The sequence below is a fragment of the Pogoniulus pusillus genome, chromosome 31 (genome assembly GCF_015220805.1).
Source record: "Pogoniulus pusillus isolate bPogPus1 chromosome 31, bPogPus1.pri, whole genome shotgun sequence".
Classification (NCBI taxonomy): domain Eukaryota; kingdom Metazoa; phylum Chordata; class Aves; order Piciformes; family Lybiidae; genus Pogoniulus; species Pogoniulus pusillus.
In genome coordinates this window covers 12,429,705-12,449,531 of record NC_087294.1, presented here as the reverse complement: position 1 = coordinate 12,449,531, position 19,827 = coordinate 12,429,705, and the positions used below count along the sequence as shown (strand labels likewise).

The 19,827-nt window shown below is 42.7% G+C and overlaps 1 long non-coding RNA gene across 1 annotated transcript; it reads left to right on the top strand.

Moving 5' to 3' along the window:
• The first annotated feature begins 3,369 nt into the window (after positions 1–3,369).
• Positions 3,370–6,496, top strand: LOC135189296 (uncharacterized). Its single transcript, XR_010308026.1, has 2 exons — positions 3,370–3,472; positions 6,140–6,496. It is a non-coding gene; the product is annotated as an uncharacterized LOC135189296 (long non-coding RNA).
• Positions 6,497–19,827: the final 13,331 nt, after the last annotated feature.

The following is a 19,827-nucleotide window of genomic DNA, read 5'->3' as shown; positions in this document are numbered from 1 at the left end:
TGTCTTTTCTCCTTTTTTTTTCCATTTCTTTTCCCTGTTTCCTATATCCTATTTATTTTCCCCCTTGTCTCATTTTTTCTCCTTTCCCTCCTTTCCTTTTTTAGACCACAGACAATCTTTCAGTTATTAACTCAGTCAGGCTTTTCTCATTTTTCCAGCAAAAGCTCACAGGGAATCTGTTCTCACAAGGTATTAACACAGCTCAACACCAGCAGGATGAAATGAACACCGCCGGGATGAAGTGAACGCAGTAACTCCTGTGTCAATAGATATTTATTCTTCCAGAGCTTCTGTTTAACTCTCATGTTGGAACCTTTTGCATTGATTGGATAAGCTTCTGAACATCTACATTAAATGTTTCACATGGTCTTTAGTGTGACTAATATCTTCTTTTAACTTTGCTGTTTGTTTTCTTTTAATATGTTCGTTAATCAACATCCATCATTTATATTCACTGTCTGAGGCTGATGTTGGAGAGGATGTTTCGTTGGGAGGAAACTGCAATTAGAGATTTGTTGGGTTTGAGAATTGATCTACCAGACTCTAGGCAGTGTGCCCAGGTGGCCAAGAAGGCCAATAGGATACTAGCCCGTAGCAGGAATAGTGTGGCCAGCAGGACCAGGAAATTAATTCTTCCCCTATACTCAGCACAGGTTAGGCCACACCTTGAGTGCTGTGTCCAGTTCTGGGTCTCTCAGTTTAAGAAAGATGTTGAGGTTCTTCAATGTGTCCAGAGAAAGGCACCAAGACCAGTTGAGGGGGGGCTGGAGCACACCCCTGTGAGGAGCAGCTGGGGGTATTTAGTCTGGAGAAGAGGAGGCTCAGGAGAGACTTTATTGCTCTCTACAACTATGTGGAAGGAGGTTGCAGTCAGGTAGGGGTTAGTCTCTTCTCCCAGAACAAGGGGACACAGTCTCAAGCTGCACCACGGAAGATTTAGGCTGGACCTTAGGAAGTTCTTCACAGCAAGAGTGATTGGTATTGAAATGGGCTGCCCAGGGAGGTGGTGGAGTCATCATCTATGGAGGTGTTTAAAAGGAGACTAGATGAGGCATTTAGTGCCATGGTTTAGTTGATGAGGAGGTGCTAGGTGAGAGTTTGGACTTTATGATCTCAAAGGTCTTTTCCAACCTGGTTAATTCTGTGATTCTAATATAGAGCTATGAAAACTGTAGTTCATTTTAATTTCAAAGATCATGTCTTACTCAAATTGTTCACTATGCAGCAGCATAGCTTCAAGAGAAAGTCTTTAAATGATTTTAGTTTTTGTGTCATTTGTATAGTCCTTAAATATATTTTTTTAGGAAGGAATGCATGATATAACCTATGAGATCACAAAAAATTAGAGAAGGTGTTTACATGTAATAAGAACCTCCTCAGTGAGTTCCTTTAACTTAGTTCTGTGCATTGATTGCTTTCTGGAAGGGTTATTTCTTGCTATCAGTTGTGGAACCAGGAGAGTGTTTCTGATGAGGTAGATGGTTTTGATGGTAGTCTGGCTTGTTCCTTTTCTCATGTGTGGATGTGCACATGTGTAAGTGATAGGAAGCATCAGGAGGGACACAGCATTTTCCGTGCTTGTCTGTGAGCCTTCTGCAGGTTGTTAGGATGGAGTCTGTGGGCAGCAGAAAGGCACACTCAGCAGTGGGTGCATGACTCTGTTGCTTGCTGGCATTACGTCACTGGGGAAGACATCTCCTTCTCTGAGCTGAAAGAAGAACAAATGGTTAAGTCAGTGGTGGCCATGGTGTTGACTAGGCAGCATTAGCAGCACCATAAAATGAGTTGTGTTTGCTCTTGGTGGCCAGTGGACCAAAGATAAGCATGTGCTTGTGGTTGTTCTGCAGATAGTTTAATACTGTAAAATGCTGGGCTAAAAAAAATAGGGGTTCTGGTTGCATGGGTTGCAGTAGCACCAAGAAACATAAGAAACTTACCATTATTTTGATTACATAGTAGTAACTGAGACCTCATCACTCTCTGCAGCTCCATGAAGGGAGACTGCACTGAAGTGAGGGGTTGGTCTCTTCTCCCCAGTGTCAGGTAAGGGAGTGAGAGGAAAATACCTGGAGCTGTACCAGAGGAGGTTTAGGCTGGACACGAGGAGCAATTTCGTTGCTGCAGCAGTAGTCAGGCATCGGAGCAAGTTGCCTAGGGAGGTGGTAGAGTCACCATCGCTGAAGGTGTTGAAGCAATGTGCAGCCATATCACTCCAGGACGCAGGTTAATGGCCATGGTGTTGGGTTGAGGCTTGGGCTTGGCGATCTTGAAGAGCTTTACCAAACTGGAACAGTCCTGCGACAATGCAGTACTACTCACCTGGGAGCTGCCAGTTCAGCCAAGTACCTCAGCTTATCATCAGTAAGAAAAAGGAAGCAGTTAGAGAGGAGCTCAGCCTAAGTAAGGAAGTGCTACCACCATCCGTGAGTGATGCTAAAGAGATTGTCAAGTCTCTACCCTACCTAGCCGGGGGGCCAGCCAGGCCCCCCGGCCTTTGAATCCCCTCCACCATTCACCCAGTGATGCACCACAGAGGACTCACCGGTGATGATCCAAGGAGGATCCTTCTGCCCAAATGGGCAAACTTGAGGCTTCTGCCTTTCCTGGGGCTGATTATATAGGGGAGTGGTCAGGGAGGGCAAATTGGTCACACCTGGGGTGGGAGGAGACTCCAATAGAACTCAGATTAAAAAGGGGAATGGGCAGGGAGGGCAAATTGGTCACACCTGGAGTGGGAGGAGACTCCAACAGAACCCAGGTGCTCTGGTTTGGGCAATAAAAGGGGAAAATGGGGTGTGGGGTGAGAAAAAGGTAGGTATGATAGAAAAGGGAAGGTGATGCTGAAAGAAAGGGTGATGCTAGAAGGAAAAAAGAAAGATAAAGGAAAAAGAGGAATATGGGTGAAAACAGAAGATGGAAAGGAGAGAGATGGGGGAGAAATGAGGTTAACAAAAACCAAACTTCAAAATCAACCAAGAAAAAAAAAAAGGTGGTTCTGCTCTGCAGGGGATTTGGACTGGGTGATCTTTCAAGGTCCCTTCCAGCCCCTAACATTCTATGATAATCTCATCTTATGCTACACGTTTAGAGTGTTTTCTGCATTTCAGCAATGTTTGCTATGCAAAAGTGCTGTGTTTGCAATCCTGTCAGCATTGCCTCTTTAAAAGAAGAAAGTTTCCTCTTTTTTTCATCACTTGAAGAAAGTTTTTCCACTTCCTAACCATTTTTTAAGTGTCCTTGGAGATAGTCTATACAAAACTAGTAGACTTTGGGGTGGGATTGTTTGGTGGTTGGTTTTTTTTTAGTGTGTTTGTTTTACTTGTTTTGTTTATTTGGAGGTTTCTGTGTTTGGTTTTTTTAGGACATTTCTATTTTTGGAGAGGAATTCTAACATTGCTTTGTCCACATCTCAATCTGCTATTGTGGAAGAGATGGTTCTTTTATGGATCCCCTGAATGAAGCCAAGGAGGAAGTGAGTAGTTGGTTTGGGAAAAAACACTTGACTTTATTTTGCTTACATATGCAAGAGGAAAAGTTAGAAATGTAAAGGAGGAAGAAATATGCAAAGGGTACCAAAACTAGAAGATAGGGTCATAGAAGATAGATAACTATCACTGTGGATCTAGGTTATGCCTCACTGATCCTGAAGGTCTTGATTGGTGGGAAAGCTTCAAACTCTCCCTGTTGCCTCTGGGATTTTACACCTTTTCCAGTCACATTGTCTCATTCAGTTGAGCACATTTGACTGGTGCCAGTACCAGTCCCATGGTTAGTTAACCTGTGCCATTCCTGGTTTCATGATAACAATCCTGAGAGAAGAACTTGTGGCCTTGTCTGGTTATCAGCTGCTATTGTCACAGGTTGTGGTAATGGTGTGAAAACACCTTGGGAAACTGTTAGGTCAGTCATCTTCTGAGAATGCTATCTTAAAGAAACTCTATGAGAACTTGTCCCAGTGAGTTCCAACATCCCCTGGATGAATGAATGGAATGAACAAATGAATCAATCAGGTTGGAAAAGACTTTTGAGATAATCAAGTCCAACCTGACACCCAACACCATCTAATCAATTAAACCATGGCACCAAGTGACACATCCAGTCTTTTTTTAAACACTCCCAGGGATGGTGACTCCACCACTTCCCTGAGCAGCCCATTCCAATGCCAATCACTCTCTCTCTGAAGAACTTCCTAGCATCCAGCCTAAACATGCCCATGCAGATGGATTAGTCACACAGACAGCAGGTTAGAGAGAGAAGGGAGGCAGCCAAAGCCAGAGAGCAAACTGTTATCTATGTTTGTATTCATGTTCTTATACATCTAAGCAAGCCTATGAGTGAAGTAGACACCACCATTGTTTCCTTTTCACATCTTATAAGCTAATTCTTCTCACTAAAATATCACAGCTAGGCTCAAACTAGCACATCAATGATCTAATTTCTCTCATTAAAATATTCCAACTCCCAGCAAGGGATCTGGGACAGAGACCAGCTCATCGAGGGAGCTGGGACAGAGAATCATAGAATTATAAAACCATGCAATTGCCAGGGTTGGAAGGGACCTCAAGGATCATCCAATTCCAACTCTCCTGCCATGGGCAGGGACACCTCACACTAGATCAGGCTGCCCACACTGCTGTCTATCCTGGCCTTAAAATCCTCCAGGGATGGAGCTTCCACCACCTCCATGGGCAACCTGTTCCAGTGTCTCACCACCCTTATGGTGAATAACTTCTTCCTAACGTCTAATCTAAATCTCCCTTCCTGTAGCTTGGATCTTTTTCCCCCAGTTCTATCACTACCTGACACTCTAAGAAGTCCTTCACTCGCAGTAAGTTCTCCTTAGATAATAAGCAAGTAGGTGGGGAAGATAAAAGGCAACTTGAGCCAGGTTTGTCTAGAAGCTCATAATGCTAATCAAGGCACAGAAGCCAATTGTTTTTTTATGATGGTTCATAATTATTTTTCACAAGTGCCTTGCTAATTCCTGGCATTTGATTTGCTGGAGTGATGGGCACTCTATTCAAGAATAATACTAATGAGAGCTATGTGCAGAGATTACAAAGTGTGAAGTAATGTTAAGTCCTTGAAAAAAAATAATTTCCTCAGTGGCTTAAATTGGCCACTTCAAATCCATGGATATTGTGGACTTTAATCTCACCGAGCCTTAACATCTCGGCTGTGAATGAAGGAAACGTTTTGAAAGGGTGCTGTGAAAAGGGATGTGTGACAGAGAAGAGTTACACAGAAAAGCCCATGAGGAAATTCATAATTCTGTCTTCTTAGCAGTGTTGTAATTGTGTGCAATGAATAAGGCCTAGAGCTGTGCAATAAAGAAGAAGGAGAAAACAGAATAGCGAACGGAGGCTCATTAAATGGGCTTGGTCTCTTCCATGCACTGAATCATAGAATCAACCAGGTTGGAAGAGACCTCCAAGATCATCCAGGCCAACCTAGCACCCAGCCCCATCCAGTCAACTAGACCATGGCACTAAGTGCCTCATCCAGGCTTTTCTTGAACACCTCCAGGGATGGTGCCTCCACCACCTCCCTGGGCAGCCCATTCCAATGCCAATCACTCTCTCTGGCAACAACTTCCTCCTAACATCCAGCCTAGAGCTCCCCCAGCACAACTTGAGACTGTGTCCCCTTGTTCTGTTTCTGGTTGCCTGGCAGAAGAGACCAAACCTCACCTGGCTACAATGTCCCTTCAGGTAGTTGTAGACAGCAATGAGGTCTGCCCTGAGCCTCCTCTTCTGCAGGCTGCACACCCCCAGCTCCCTCAGCCTCTCCTCATAGGGTTTGTGTTTCAGGCCCCTCACCAGCTTTGTCGCCCTTCTGAATGAAGTAGAAGTCCTCTGGGAAAAAAAGACAAACCAAACTAAAAAACCCAAGCAGGGACTGTGTAGGAGGTGTTCAAGAAAAGCCTGGCTGAGGCATTTAGTGCCATGGTCTAGATGACTGGACAGTGCTGGGTGCTAGGTTGGACTGGATGATCTTGGAGGTCTCTTCCAACCTGGTTGATTCTATGATTCCATACATCTCAAACACTGATGTTTTCTCAGTTGGTGCAGATTGTTCTGCAGGTTTTTGAAACCAACATTTTAGGATGGTTGACATCATTGCATACTCTCCTTCCTAGGAACTTCTGCTCTCTTTCACCAATTTCAGCCACAGTTGGAAGATTTTCAAGACTACTAAATGAAGCATTCGATTTGAGGTTATGGAAATGTAGGTGTCTTAAGACTGTAGGTGCCTACAGACAGCAAGTGTCCAAATTCCTGACACAGTAAGCAGAGACTTGGTTTCAATTCAACTTCCTCCAAAACCACCCAGTGACATTTGATACAAACTTGCATATCATGCATGGTTTCCCCCTGCCACTGCAGCAGAGACTCTCACTGGTCCTACATCCAATTTGTCTAGCCCACATGGTGAGCAAGTGCCTCTCTAACAGTGCTGGACTCCTGACCACAAAATGATGCTCTGAGGCAATTCAGTTGATGAAGCCTAGGCAGGGGATCAGTGTCTCCAGATGTAAACTGATCAGCTGAATCATTCTTTAGGCTCTACTAGCTGGGTTGACAAGAACTCCACTGACTGAAACTGGAGATGAGAGTTATAATGTTCCTTTAGTTACCTAAATGTGGATATCTAAATTCAGATGCCATTCTTATGAAACTGAATCTTGTGCTAAGTACCTGAAACAATGTTATGTTCTTTTAATATACCTCTCTCTGGGAAAGGCAGAGTGAACTCAACCATTGTCCATTATACCTCAGCAAATCCCTTGCTGGTTAACATGCATACATTAGGTGATCATCTGGGATACACAAAGCTCCTAATTAGCTGTAGTGTATGTTCTCACTTGTCCAGACAGAAGACAAAAGCATAGGTAGTGGCAGAAAACCAGCAAAGGAGTTCTGGGAGGCATGGAAGACAGCAGAAAACATCATTTGATGTCAAGGGAAAAATCTGGAACTAATGTAAGCAGGGTGTTACATGAAGTGTAGAACTAAAATACATAGGTCACACATGAAATGTATGACACAGATCAGCTGGAAATATGGTTTCCTTGATTCTTCTGGTCACAGACAATGCATTTTGTAACACAATTAATTTTGGAGAGTTGTTAAATCATTCAGTCTGTCCTCTCCTATCAGGACAGACTGAAAGAGCTGGGGCTGTTCAAAGTGGAGAAGAGGAGGCTCCCAGGTGACCTTCTTGTGGCCTTCCAGGGTCTGAAGAGGGGCTGCAAAAAAGCTGGGGAGGGATTTTTTAGGCTCTTGGGGAGTAACAAGAGTGGGGGGAATGGAGCAAAGCTGGAGGTGGGGAGATTCAGCCTGGAGGTGAGGAGGAAGTTGAGCATGAGAGTGGTGAGAGGTTGGAATGGGTTGCCCAGGGAGGTGGTTGAAGCCCCATCCCTGGAGGTGTTTAAGGTCAGGCTGGACAGGGCTCTGGCCAGGTTGATCTCGAGTAAGGTGTCCCTGCCTATGGCAGGGGGGTTGGAACTAGATGATCCTTGTGGTCCCTTCCAACCCTGACTGATTCTCTGATTCTGATTCTCTGATTCTGATTCTCTGATTCTCTGATTTCTTTACAATAAAGTGAGTTCTTTAGTTTTAAATGTTACTTTCTGTTTTGGTGGGTCCCTGCCAATTGCTCACTTTGAGGCAGTTAACAGGCAGGTAGGAATACTAAACATGTTACTCTTGTCAAGACATGAGTTTGTACCATGAAGTATAAGCCTAAGCCAACCTCATTTGTCTCTTTTTGCTCTTTAGCATTAAGACATTATATTAGTCCAAGAGACTTTGAGTAGCTCTTGTAAATCTTTCCCATGAGTATCCCAACTAAATAAAGTGCAAAGTTGTCACACTTCCATGAAAAGTTTCAAAAGTTACCTAAGGAAAATGAAATAGTTTGCAGCACTGTACAAGACTTATTTTGGTGTCTCTGTACTTGTCCATTGCCTATAAACAAGTTTCAGTTTCTCAGTTGAGGCTATTAGCTTGCTGGTTAACTGTAGAGAGCCTAAAAGATCAGCATAATCAACTGAAATAAAATCCACACATATGAAATGTCTTGAATCCTGTTTGTGAGGCATCTATGGAATTTGAGGTCTCTTATGTAGAGACTCAGAAATTTTCTAGAGGTCTTTCCTGAAACCAATAGCCTTCCCTCACTGCCAAAGATAGGAGGCAATTAATCTTTCTGATACCTAATTCTCCCACTCTGCTCATTACATCCACACAAAATCTTACAGATTCATCTTAGTCTCTCCACTCCCATCCTCTTCTTCCATTATATTTGTTTTCTATTGCCCATCTCTTTTACTTTCAGTGAATCTGACAGGGGGAAGGACAAGGAGAACTCAGTTAATTTTGACTTCTCACCATTTAGTGTGTTTATGTCATTCATTTCCCATCTGTCTCTGTTCTGCATTTTATCTGACACTCAGCTTCTTATGTCCTGCCTCACTTCTCCCACACACTGTACAAGGTTGTCTTTTTATATATGCTCTTGCTTGTTGCTTTTAACATTTTAGGCTCCTGCTGTCCCATTTTCCTTCCTGACCCACCACTCCCTGAGGCCTCCATGTGTATCTGCTCTCTTCTTTGATGGCAGAAACCTTTGAGTGAACTGAATGATGTTTCAGGGGATGCAGCAATTAAACAGTGATAAAGTATTGCTGGTATAAACCTCCCACTCAACAAATTATCTGGAGACACAAGGTTCTGCACCTGGGCCAGCACAATCCCAAGGACAAATCCAGGCTGGGTGGTGAATGGCTGAGAGCAGCCCTCAGGAAAAGGACCTGGAAGTCTGGGGTGATGAAAAGCTCAACATGAGTCTGCAGTGTGAATGCAGCTCAGACAGCAACCGTGTCGTGGGCTGCATCAAGAGCAGTGTGGCCAGCAGGGCAAAGGAAAGGATTCCCCCCTTTGCTCTGGCTCTCATCAGACCCCACCTGGAGTACTGTGTGCAGTTCTGGAGCCCCCAACACAAGAAGGACACAGAACTGTTGGAGTGAGTCCAGAGGAAAGCCACAAAGATGCTCTGAGGGCTGCAACAACAGGCTACAAGACTTGGGGCTCTACAGCCTGGAGAAGAGAAGGCTTGAGGAAACATTGTAGTAGCCTTCCAGTATCTGAAGGGAGCCTACAGGAGGACTGGGGAGGGACTGTTTGCAAGATCTTATTATGACAGGACAAGGGGTAATGAGTTTAAACTGGTGGAGGGGAGATGTAAACTGGATGTTAGGAAGAAGTTCTTTCCAGTGAGGGTGGTGAGACATTGGAGCAGGTTGCCCAGGGAAATTGTGGCTGCTCCCTCCCTGGAGGTGTTCAAGCCCAGCTTGGATGAGGCATTCAGTGATCTGTTCCAGTGTGAGATTTCCCTGCCTATGGCAGGGGGCTGGAACTGGATGATCTTTGAGGTCCCTTCCAACCTAAACCCTGCTGCCCAGGGAGTTGCTGTCCCTGGAGGTGTTCAAGAAAAAATTGGATGAGGCACTTAGTGCCATGGTCTGGTTGATCAGACAGGGCTGGGTGCTAGGTTGGACTGGAGGATCTTGGAGGTCTCTTCCAACCTGGTTGATTCTATGATTTAAAGCATTCTGTGATTTAGTTACCCTAATCCAATTCTGTAATCCTAAACCAGCACCTCATCTCACCAAGCTCCTGAGTCTGTTATTGTATCAAACCTATTCTGTAATGGATAATTCCCTTTGAGAAGGAATTTAGATACTTGCTTCTCTTTTTCAGTTGGTTGGTCCCTTCCCAGCTTGCATTACACCCCTTCTTGGATTGCCAATGAGTTTCTAGCAGCAGCAGCCATTTGATGTAGCACATCCCACTGTGGGCTGCATATGAAGTTTATGCCTTTGGTTTTGGTGGGGGCTTTTTTTTGGTATGTAAAGCCTCATTATCGTGGCTGTAGGCATTTTATGAACCTCCAAATGAATAACAAAGCTATTCACAGCCCACACCCCCACACTCCATTATAGATATGCTACAATCAGCTGGGAGTCATGGCATTTATCAACTGCTGAAGGATAATGCAGTTTATCACTTTTTAATGAATTATTTTCTCTACTGCTCGTTTCCGGAACAGATAAATACAGCCAAGGACATCCTGTAGCAGGAGGCAGTTATGCTGAAATTTCTTGTCAGTCTAATGATATTTAGCTAGATATGTCCCCATAGGTTATGGTTTGTTTAGGTTGTACCATGGTACAGAGGGAGGAAGCCTCAGTTATGAAGCATGGGTGAAGCAGCTTAGTCTTACACACCCCAATCCTCCCTACCCTCCCCATATAAGATATGGTGTGAAAAACCTCAATGTGGGCTTTAGCTACCTGGATGGGATGAAGAGAAATCACAGAATCATCCAGGTTGGAAAAGACCCTCAGGGTCACCAGGTCCAACCTCTAATGTTACCATTTTAAACCATGTCCCTAGGCATCACATCCACACGACCCTTAAACACACCCAGGGCTGGTGACTCCAGCACCTCCCTGGGTAGCTCATTCCAGTCCCTGACCATTCTCTCCATGAAAAGCTTTTTCCTAATGTCCAGTCTAAACTTCCCCACTCTCAGCTTTAGGCCATTCCCCCTTGTTCTGTCTTCACTTATCTGTGAGAAGAGAGCAGCAGCAGCCTCTCCACAATGTCCCTTTAGGTAGTTATGGACAGCCATGAGGTCTCCCCTCAGCCTCCTCTTCCTCAAATTAAACAGCTCCAGCTCCCTCAGGCACTCCTCATAAGAGCTTCAGCAGCTTCGTTACCCTCCTCTGGACCCACTCCAGCACCTCCACATCTCTCTTGTAAAGTAGAGCACAATCCTTTAGATGGACATCATCAAAGAAGAACTTATCTAGTCTGAACTGTCAGTTTGAAGGGATTTATACTGCACTTTATAGAAACAATGCTACTGTAATGGTATCTACATGCTTTTCATTCAGATAGGGCTTGTGAGAAAGCCTGCTCAAGTCTATCTTTCATATATGAATTTGAAAATGGGAGCCAGAACTTTCTGGGAGATGGCACTTCTGTATTAGTACTGCTTTCTGGGTTTGAAGGAAATCATAGAACCAACCTGGCTGGAAGAGACCCTCAAGACCATCAAGTTCAACCTAGCACCCATCCCTGTCCAATCACTAGACCATGGCACTAAGTGCCTCATCCAGGCTTTCTTTGAACACCTCCAGGGATGGCAACTCCACCACCTCCCTGAGCAGCCCATACCAATGCAATCACTCTCTCTGGGAAGAACTTCCTTCTAATATCCAGTTTATTCTTTTTCCCCCATTCTTAATAAAATATATATTAAATGTTATAATATAAAATTGCAAATTAAGATTGGTTTTGTTTTTTTTTTTTTGCTAATAGATTAAAATTTGCTTCCTGAACTTATTTAAAATTAAACTGCTAAATGCAGTAAAAATAGAGAATTAAAATTAATAATAATAAAAACAGTAATAAGAATACAATAAACTATTAAATACAATATATTATCTTATATATATTATTTAATTCTATATAAGATGTAACACCAATGTATTATAAATTATAATGATTATACAATGTAAATATTATATGAATTATATTTTATTATGGGATATGTTGTATAATATAATGATAATTCTTATTTTATGTATTGTATAACATTATTATTGTTATTATTATTATTAAATATCTTGGGGGCAAGACCTTGCAAATCAGTAAACCACACTTATGGTTTTGTATTGTGTGTTGCCCTGTACAGTCAGGACTTAGTGAATTAAACATAAGCTCCTATTTAGGCTTAGTTAAGTGTTACATAGGAAGGCAAGTGAAAAGAGTTTGTGACTGGCAAATAAAATACTCAGCATGAATCTATAAAACCTGTGGAATTAACTACAGCACAGTAGCTTTATGCAGGAGCTGGAGACAACTGAATGTTAGCAGCTTTTGAGTCACTAATTCCCTCATGGTTATATTGATACTTATCTGGTTTCTAACTGTGTTCTTCTATTTTGCAAGGTCAAAAATATCCTAAATCTATTGACAAGAAATTAATCTTTGGACTTGCTTTGGTTTCACTATACCTAGTTTCTTTTAAAAATAAGTGTCCTTTTCTTTGAAAGGAAAATGAGAAACCACATTTGATGAAGATCTTCTAAAACATGCTTCATGGAATCATAGAATGGTCTAAGTTGGAAGGGATCTCAAGGATCATCCAGCTCCAACCCCCTGCTATACGCAGAGGCTCCCCTCACTAGAGCAGGTTGCTCAAAGCCTCATCCCACCTGGTCTTAAACACCTCCAGGGAGCAAGCAGCCACAATCTCCCTGGGCAACCTGTTCCAGTGTCTCACCACCCTCACTGTAAAGAACTTACTCCTAACATCCAGTCTAAATCTCCCCTCTGCCAGTTTAAACCCATTACCCCTCGTTCTGTCATTACAAGACCTTGTAAATAGTCCCTTCCCAGCCTTCCTGTAGTCCCCCTTCAGATACTGGAAGGCTTCAGCCTAAAGCAATTTTTTTTGCTCTCCAGGTATCAACTCTTTTAGCAGGGGTGTATGATGGAGACTCAAAACACAACTACAGTGATATTTATATGGGTAGCGACACTACAACAAGGCTGCCATGGCTGAAAATCCTTTTAAGAGTGTTTCAGGAGTTGAAAAATATTTAAGTAATCACAGTTTCAGAGTTATCATCTGATAATGCCTAGGAATTGGTGACCCATGGGACTAATTCCAAACATCACTAGGAAACGACGTTGCTCATGTCAGTGTGGAAGTGTCTAGGTGAATATAAACTGTAATATAAAAGCATTTGCAAGCAATTTGGCCATCTGCTCTTTCCTGTAGACACTGTTTAAGAATAAGCTCATAGCTTCACAAAATACAAGTCAATGTGCCAGCAGCTGAAGTAAAAGTCTTTGAGATCCCAAGAGGAAGCATTCTTCTTGTTTTGATCCCTCTCGTAACTATATATTGTGTCATGATGGTTATAGAGAAGGACTGGTGATAAACTTACATATGGAAGTTGCTCTGCTCAACTCTCAACTTTCCTTGAAGATTAAACTCAAACCTTGCCCCTCTTGTAACCTTCCATTAGTTCTGCTTGCTTCTGAGACAGAATGGAGATACTCCAGAGGCTGGTCAAAGGCAGAGAAAGAGCTATACCTACAGGACAATTTAAGGCAGGTCTTATATGTTACCAGGATGTAGTGGTTTCTTGTCATTATGCATTTCATTTCTGTGTCTGTTTTGCATCAGTGCATTTGCACTTGGGTTTGCAAGGCTCCTAGATCCAGACACGTGTCCCTCTGGAATGGGAAAAGCTTAGTCTGCAAGAATACTAGCTTCAAGATATTGCCAAACTTGGCCAAAAGGAAGAGGGAGTCCTCACTAGGGCCTTTCTTCTCAGTGATCTCTCACAACTGCAACATTTTTTTTGAGGTTACAACCAGCTGAAAGCTGGTTGGTTTTTTTTTCCTCACTTCTGCAGACAGTTCACTGGGTAAAATTCTGGTCACATTCTCATTTGCTGGAAAAGTCTTCAATTATTCCTCTCCTCCCTTTTTTTTTGGCTTTAAATGTTGCCAGAACGAAATGAGAAAGTGAAGGTGTTTGATATGCAGAAAGTCCCACAAACTTTATTAGCACAATAGTTGTATGTGATTCGTGCTTTTCCATCTGATCACAGAATGGCAGGATCACAGAGCCTTAGAGGCTGGAAGGCACCTCCAGAGATCATTGATTCCAGCCCCCCACCAAGGCAGAAGCACACAGGATAGTTCACACAGAAATGAATCCAGTCAGGTTTTGAAAATCTGCAGAGGAGACTCCACAACCTCTCTGGGCAGCCTGTTCCAGGGCTCTGTCACCCTTGCTGTAAAGAAGTTTCTCCTCCTTGTTCTTGCTTTCACACAGGCTTTGATTTCTGTCTCTGTGCACGAACAAGACTGACTCCCTATCTCTTTCCAATTTGCTTTTATTTTCATTTTGAAGCTCTTCCTGACTCAGTAGTTAGCATCACAGTGTATTGATTCTCAGAGTAAAGCTCAATGTACTAGGTCATTGACTGTGTTATTGAGTACTTTGCAGAAGGGACCTTGAACACATGAAAATAGCACACCATGGTGGTTTGGGTATGGGTTTTTTTCCCCCCCTTCTCTTTCTGTACCATGTTTGGAAGCTCATTCATGGTCCATTGGGAAAGGTTAGGACTATAATTAGACCTTTTTTTCCTAGACATTTCGGCAATAGGATGCATGAAGGTTAGTAACAGTTTCCTTTTAATTGATCCCGGGTGATTTTACTGTAAAGCTGTTAACCTGTGCACTGGGGACCGACAACCCAGAGGCTCCTTGTGCTGACATTTGCAGCAATGATTAGAATGTCATTGCTTTCCAATACTTCATTGTCATTCAGGGAGCACTCGGAATGCCTTTTGCCTCATGCTGCCACGGAGCACACATTTGCAGGCATACACACACACAGAGAGGCTTTTCCTTTTGAGCAGCACAGGCCTTTGAAACTGGAGTTGTTTTGAACATCCAGCTCAGCACTGCCTTGCTTTTCTGCACAGTGTCACTCTCTTGTCTCTCATACTAATAGAAACAAAGCAAAGCCCGCTCACTCTGCACATAATAGTGGACCCCAAGGGCTAAATGTCTGTCAGTATGGTAGACAGTGAAAACAAAGAGATTGTAACAATTTATGTGTGCATGAGAAATAATGTTCAAATGTGTCAATTCTCTCAGGTCTTTGAACATGAAATAGTCCAGTTTCAAATCCCATCAGCATGGCCTTTAGAAATCAGTGCTCAACATTTTATCAGGTCCCAAGATCACTTTACTTAATGTGATGGAGGATTTTAGTGTGTGTGTGAGTTTATAAAACAAGGCAAATTCTGGTTGTAGAACTATAATCTTTGTCACTGAACTGTGACACAGAGTATGTGCTACTGAAAATTTCTCCTTTGGGCTCTTCTGTTTCATTTTTCCTAGGTGAAGCCAGATTAAACAGAAAAAATACATGTGCAATTTGAAGTTTATTATGAGGAGGAATAGATTTGCTGCCTTCAATGTGAGCAATAAACAGAAAAGATCATTCATGTGGCAGAATTCAAATCTCAGTCTTTCTTGTTTGCTCTGTTTCTATTCAAGTGGAGCAACTCTGTTATGCAGACAGGCTGAAGGAATTTGGGCTGTGCAGCCTGGAGAAGAAGAGGCTCAGGGGGGACCTCATTGCTATCTACAACTACCTGAAAGGAGGTTGTAACCAGGTGGGGGTTGGTCTCTTCTGCCAGGCAAACAGCAACAGAACAAGGGGACACAGTCTCAAGTTGTGCTGGGGAGGTCTAGGCTGGATGTTAGGAGGAAGTTGTTGGCAGAGAGAGTGATTGGCATTGGAATGGGCTGCCCAGGGAGGTGGTGGAGGCACCATCCCTGGAGGTGTTGAAGCAAAGCCTGGCTGAGGTACTTAGTGCCATGGTCTGGTTGATTATATAGGTCTGGGTGCTAGGTTGGCCTGGATGATCTTGGAGGTCTCTTCCAACCTGATTGATTCTATGATTCTATGTCTGTTTAGAAGGGATGAGGGGCAATGGTTTTAAACTGGAGCAGGGTGGTTTTAAGTCGGACACTAAGGGGAAGCTCTTTACAATGAGACTGGTAAAATACTGAAACAGCCTGCCCAGAAGTGTGGTTGAGGCCCTGTCCTTGGGAACATTCATGATCAGACTCGATGTGGCCCTAGGCAGCCTGATCTAGTTGGAGATGTCCCTGCTGACTGCTGGGGGGTTTGACAAGATGACCTTGGGGGGTCCCTTCCAACCTAATGCAACCTGTGAATCTGTGTAAAAATAAAGTAGCACTTCCCATTTTAGGTAAAACATAAAAATAATATGGAGCTTCAGTGCTTTCTGTGAAAGCTTTTATTAAGCAATAATAATAAACCAAAACCAAATTAAATAAAATAATATCTTTACTTACAAAAAAAAAAATCAGGGACAAACCTTACTCTCCACCTGAAATTGCCAATGGAAAAGATGATTGCTTCATAAACTAAACCCTGAAAAATGTCTTTCTGAATATCTCTGATGAGTACATTGGTTTGAATAATAAATTGTTTTTATCAGGATGATTTAAGACTTTGTTCCATTGTGCTACCTAGGTACAAATCCTGTAAATCCAGCATAGAAAAAAAATCTGTATAGAAATGCAAAGCTCAAGGTTAAGTTCATTTGTTTGTTTTATTTCAGTGAAAGAGAGATAAGTGGGACATAATTAATGTTCAATGTGTCTCTGAAAGGGGCAGGAGGGAAATTAAACAGCACAATCATAATAAATAGGGAAGGCAAATGAGCCCTCCTAGAGTGCCAGTTGACTGGCAGATGTGGTATTGAGTGACAATGCAAGGGCAAAACTTACAAGTGCTGCTACACCAATCTGGAATCCTAAGAATAAAATGGGGAAACAAGTGCCTGGCATCAAATGACAATCCTGATTTAAGTATGTCAGGGACCTTGTGTGACTTTGTAGGTGATGGACCTTGTGCGACTTTGTAGGTGATGCTGATGCTGACTTTCAAGGGATGACAGAGTGAGATGCACAGATACAGAATCTGAAGGTTAATATAAAATGTTGCAGCATTTCCTACAGGAAAGCTGGGGAGAGACTTTTTAGGATGTCAGGTAGTGACAGGACTAGGGGAAATGGAGCAAAACTAGAAGAGGGTAGATTTAGATTGAATGCTAAGAAGAAGTTCTTCATCACGAGGGTGGTGAGATAATGGAATAGGTTGCCCAGGGAGATAGTGGAAGCCTCATCCCTGGAGATCTTTAAGGCCAGTCTGGATGTGGCTCTGAGCAACCTGAACTAGTGTGAGGTGTCTCTGCCTATGGCAGGGGGTTTGGAACTGGATGATCCTTGAGGTCTCTTCCAGCCCTGACAATTCTCTGATTCGATGATACTATAAAATACTATGTGAAGCTAGAAAAAATACTTGCTGATGGAAATCCTATACTCCAACACTGAAAGTGTTGTACTCTGCTTGTACTGTGGGATGATAGTGATTAGGACATATTAAATAAGGTTAGAGAAACCGTCGTTTTAGCATAGCTGGTGATAGCAGGCAATTGAAACTACCTGCATATTGACTTGATCAATGCCTCATCAGGGCAAAATACAGAGATTAAATTACCTAGTGCAATGAAATCTTGCTTCCTGGAACATCTTGATTCAGAGCCCACAAGAAAAGATACTGTTCTGTGTCTTGAGGCACAGGACTTGGATTTGAGCAGAAATGAAAGACTTGGCCTGTTGTGGTGAACATTTGAGTTGCACAACGTCATAGGATTTCCACAGCCAGAGATGGACATAAAAATGAGGATATTGAAACAGCATCACAAGAGAAAGCAGTCTTCTGAAAAGTCAGGTACCTACAGGAAGGTATCTAGAAGATGTTCAAAAGTGATAACAAAAGCTAATAATGCAAATGTGTGTGTTGGAGAATGGCACTGGAATGAGCTGCCCAGGGAGGTGGATGAGTCACCAACCCTGGATGTGTTTAGCGGTCGTTTGGATGTGGTGCTTAGGCATATGATTTAAGGTGAATCTTTCAGAGTAGGGTTATAGATTGGACTTGGTGATCCTGAAGGTCTTTTCCAACCTGGACATTTCTGTGATTCTGTGAGAATGGGAGGAAATTATACTGCAGAAAGTGACTTTGTGCTCCCCTACAATAACCTCTCCTCCTGTCACTAGTGCAGAAGTAATGCTGAGCTTGTGGACCAGTCTGATGTGGTATTGACCCTCTGGCTATGACTGTCCCAGTATATTAAACAACACCTGGGTCCTGAGACTAAAATATCCACGTTCTTAAGCTGCTGGCTACTGAGGTTAACCATGGGCCGAGGTTGCTGTCAGTAGGCTAGCTTTTCCTGGGCTGTTGGGAGCACTTAGCTACATGGATTTCAGCTGTGCCCTGTCATCTGGATAAGCTTGTGAGTTTTATGTAACGTTATAGACACAGTCACCGAAACCATGTTGCAAAGGAAGCTAATCCCATCAGGAAGGATGTGATGCTTATTTACACAGCTGCTACGTATGTATCAGAATAGCTGGATCAGTACATGCATCAGAGTGCACGTATCTGCCAGATCACCCTGCCTAACAAACTTGTCACAAGAAAGCAGCACTGCTTGAACGCTCAACTATTTTAAAACAAAGAGCAACAGAAACTACTTCTACTACTGCTACTAATTATTATTGTTGTTGTTATTATTTGTGATTGGGTTTGGGTGTTACCCACCCTCCCACACCAAAGAAAATCACCCAGACTAGACTCAGCAGCTGGAAATTAAAGAATGAAGCTTTATATTTACAGCTTAGCACAATATACAAGCAGATATTTATAATATACATAGCTATAGACAGAAATATACAGGTTTAAAAGTCATACAGAAACACAACAGCCCTCCCAGAAACCAGAGTCCCCAGGAGGGGCTCCTAACCACCCTTCCACCTTCTTCCCATCCCTCTACCTTATGTGTGGGGACTCAAAGTAATCTCATCCTACAAGATTAGAGAGCACCATGGCATATTTTTGCCCATATACCAAAAGGAACAGGTTGAGTGTGTAAATACCAATGAAACATGGATCCATAGAATTGTAGAATCATAGAACCATAGAATGATAGGACCATAGAATCACTGAATCATAGAACCATTGAGTCACAGAACCATAAAATTATAGAATTATAGAACCAGAGAATCATAGAACCACTGAATCACAGAACCATAGAATTATAGAACCATAAAATCATAGAATCGTAGACTCATAGAACCATAGACTCATAGAGCCATAGAATCATTGAATCATAGAACCATAGAATCATAGAATTCATAGAATTGTAGAATCATAGAACCATAACATCATAGAACCATAGAATCATAGGACCATAGAATCACAGAATCATTGAATCATAGAACCATAGAATTGTTGAATCATAGAATCATAGAATCATAGAATCACAGAACCATAGAATCACAGGACCATAGAATCACAGAATCATTGAATCATAGAACCATAGAATTGTTGAATCACAGGACCATAGAATCACAGAATCACAGGACCATAGAATCACAGAATCATTGAATCATAGAACCATAGAATTGTTGAATCATAGAATCATAGAGCCATAGAATCACAGGACCATAGAATCACAGAATCATGAATCATAGAATCATAGAACCATAGAATTGTTGAATCATAGAATCATACAACTGTAGAACCATGAAATCATAGAATTACAGAATCATAGAATTGTAGAATCAAAGAATCATAGACTCATAGAGTTGTAGAATCATTGAATCATAGAATAGTAGAATGGTTGAGGCTGGAAGGGACCCCCAAAGGTCATCTAGTCCCATCTTCCCTGCAGTCTGCAGTAACAGCCTCAAATACTCCCTCAGAACCTAAAATTAGGTTTTCATATCTAAATTGCTGTGGGGAATTTTTTGTTCTGTGTCCAGGGTGACAGTGGAGTGGTCAGACCAAGCAGCTGTAGCATGGGCATCCTAGCAGCTTACTGCTGCAGGTACCTGTGCAGGGGTGACCTCAGACTGCCATGTAAGATCTTGTCCTTCCTGAGGCGGCTGAGGGCAGTGGACACCCTGGTTCTTAGATGCTGCAGAGGCAGCCACACAGCTGGAACTGCTGCGGGAAGACCAAAGGATTTTCATGCACCCTACTGAGCAGTCAGTAGGTGGCAACACCTTTCCGTGGTTATCACCTCGCACTGGTTTCTAATCACAGTAGGAATGA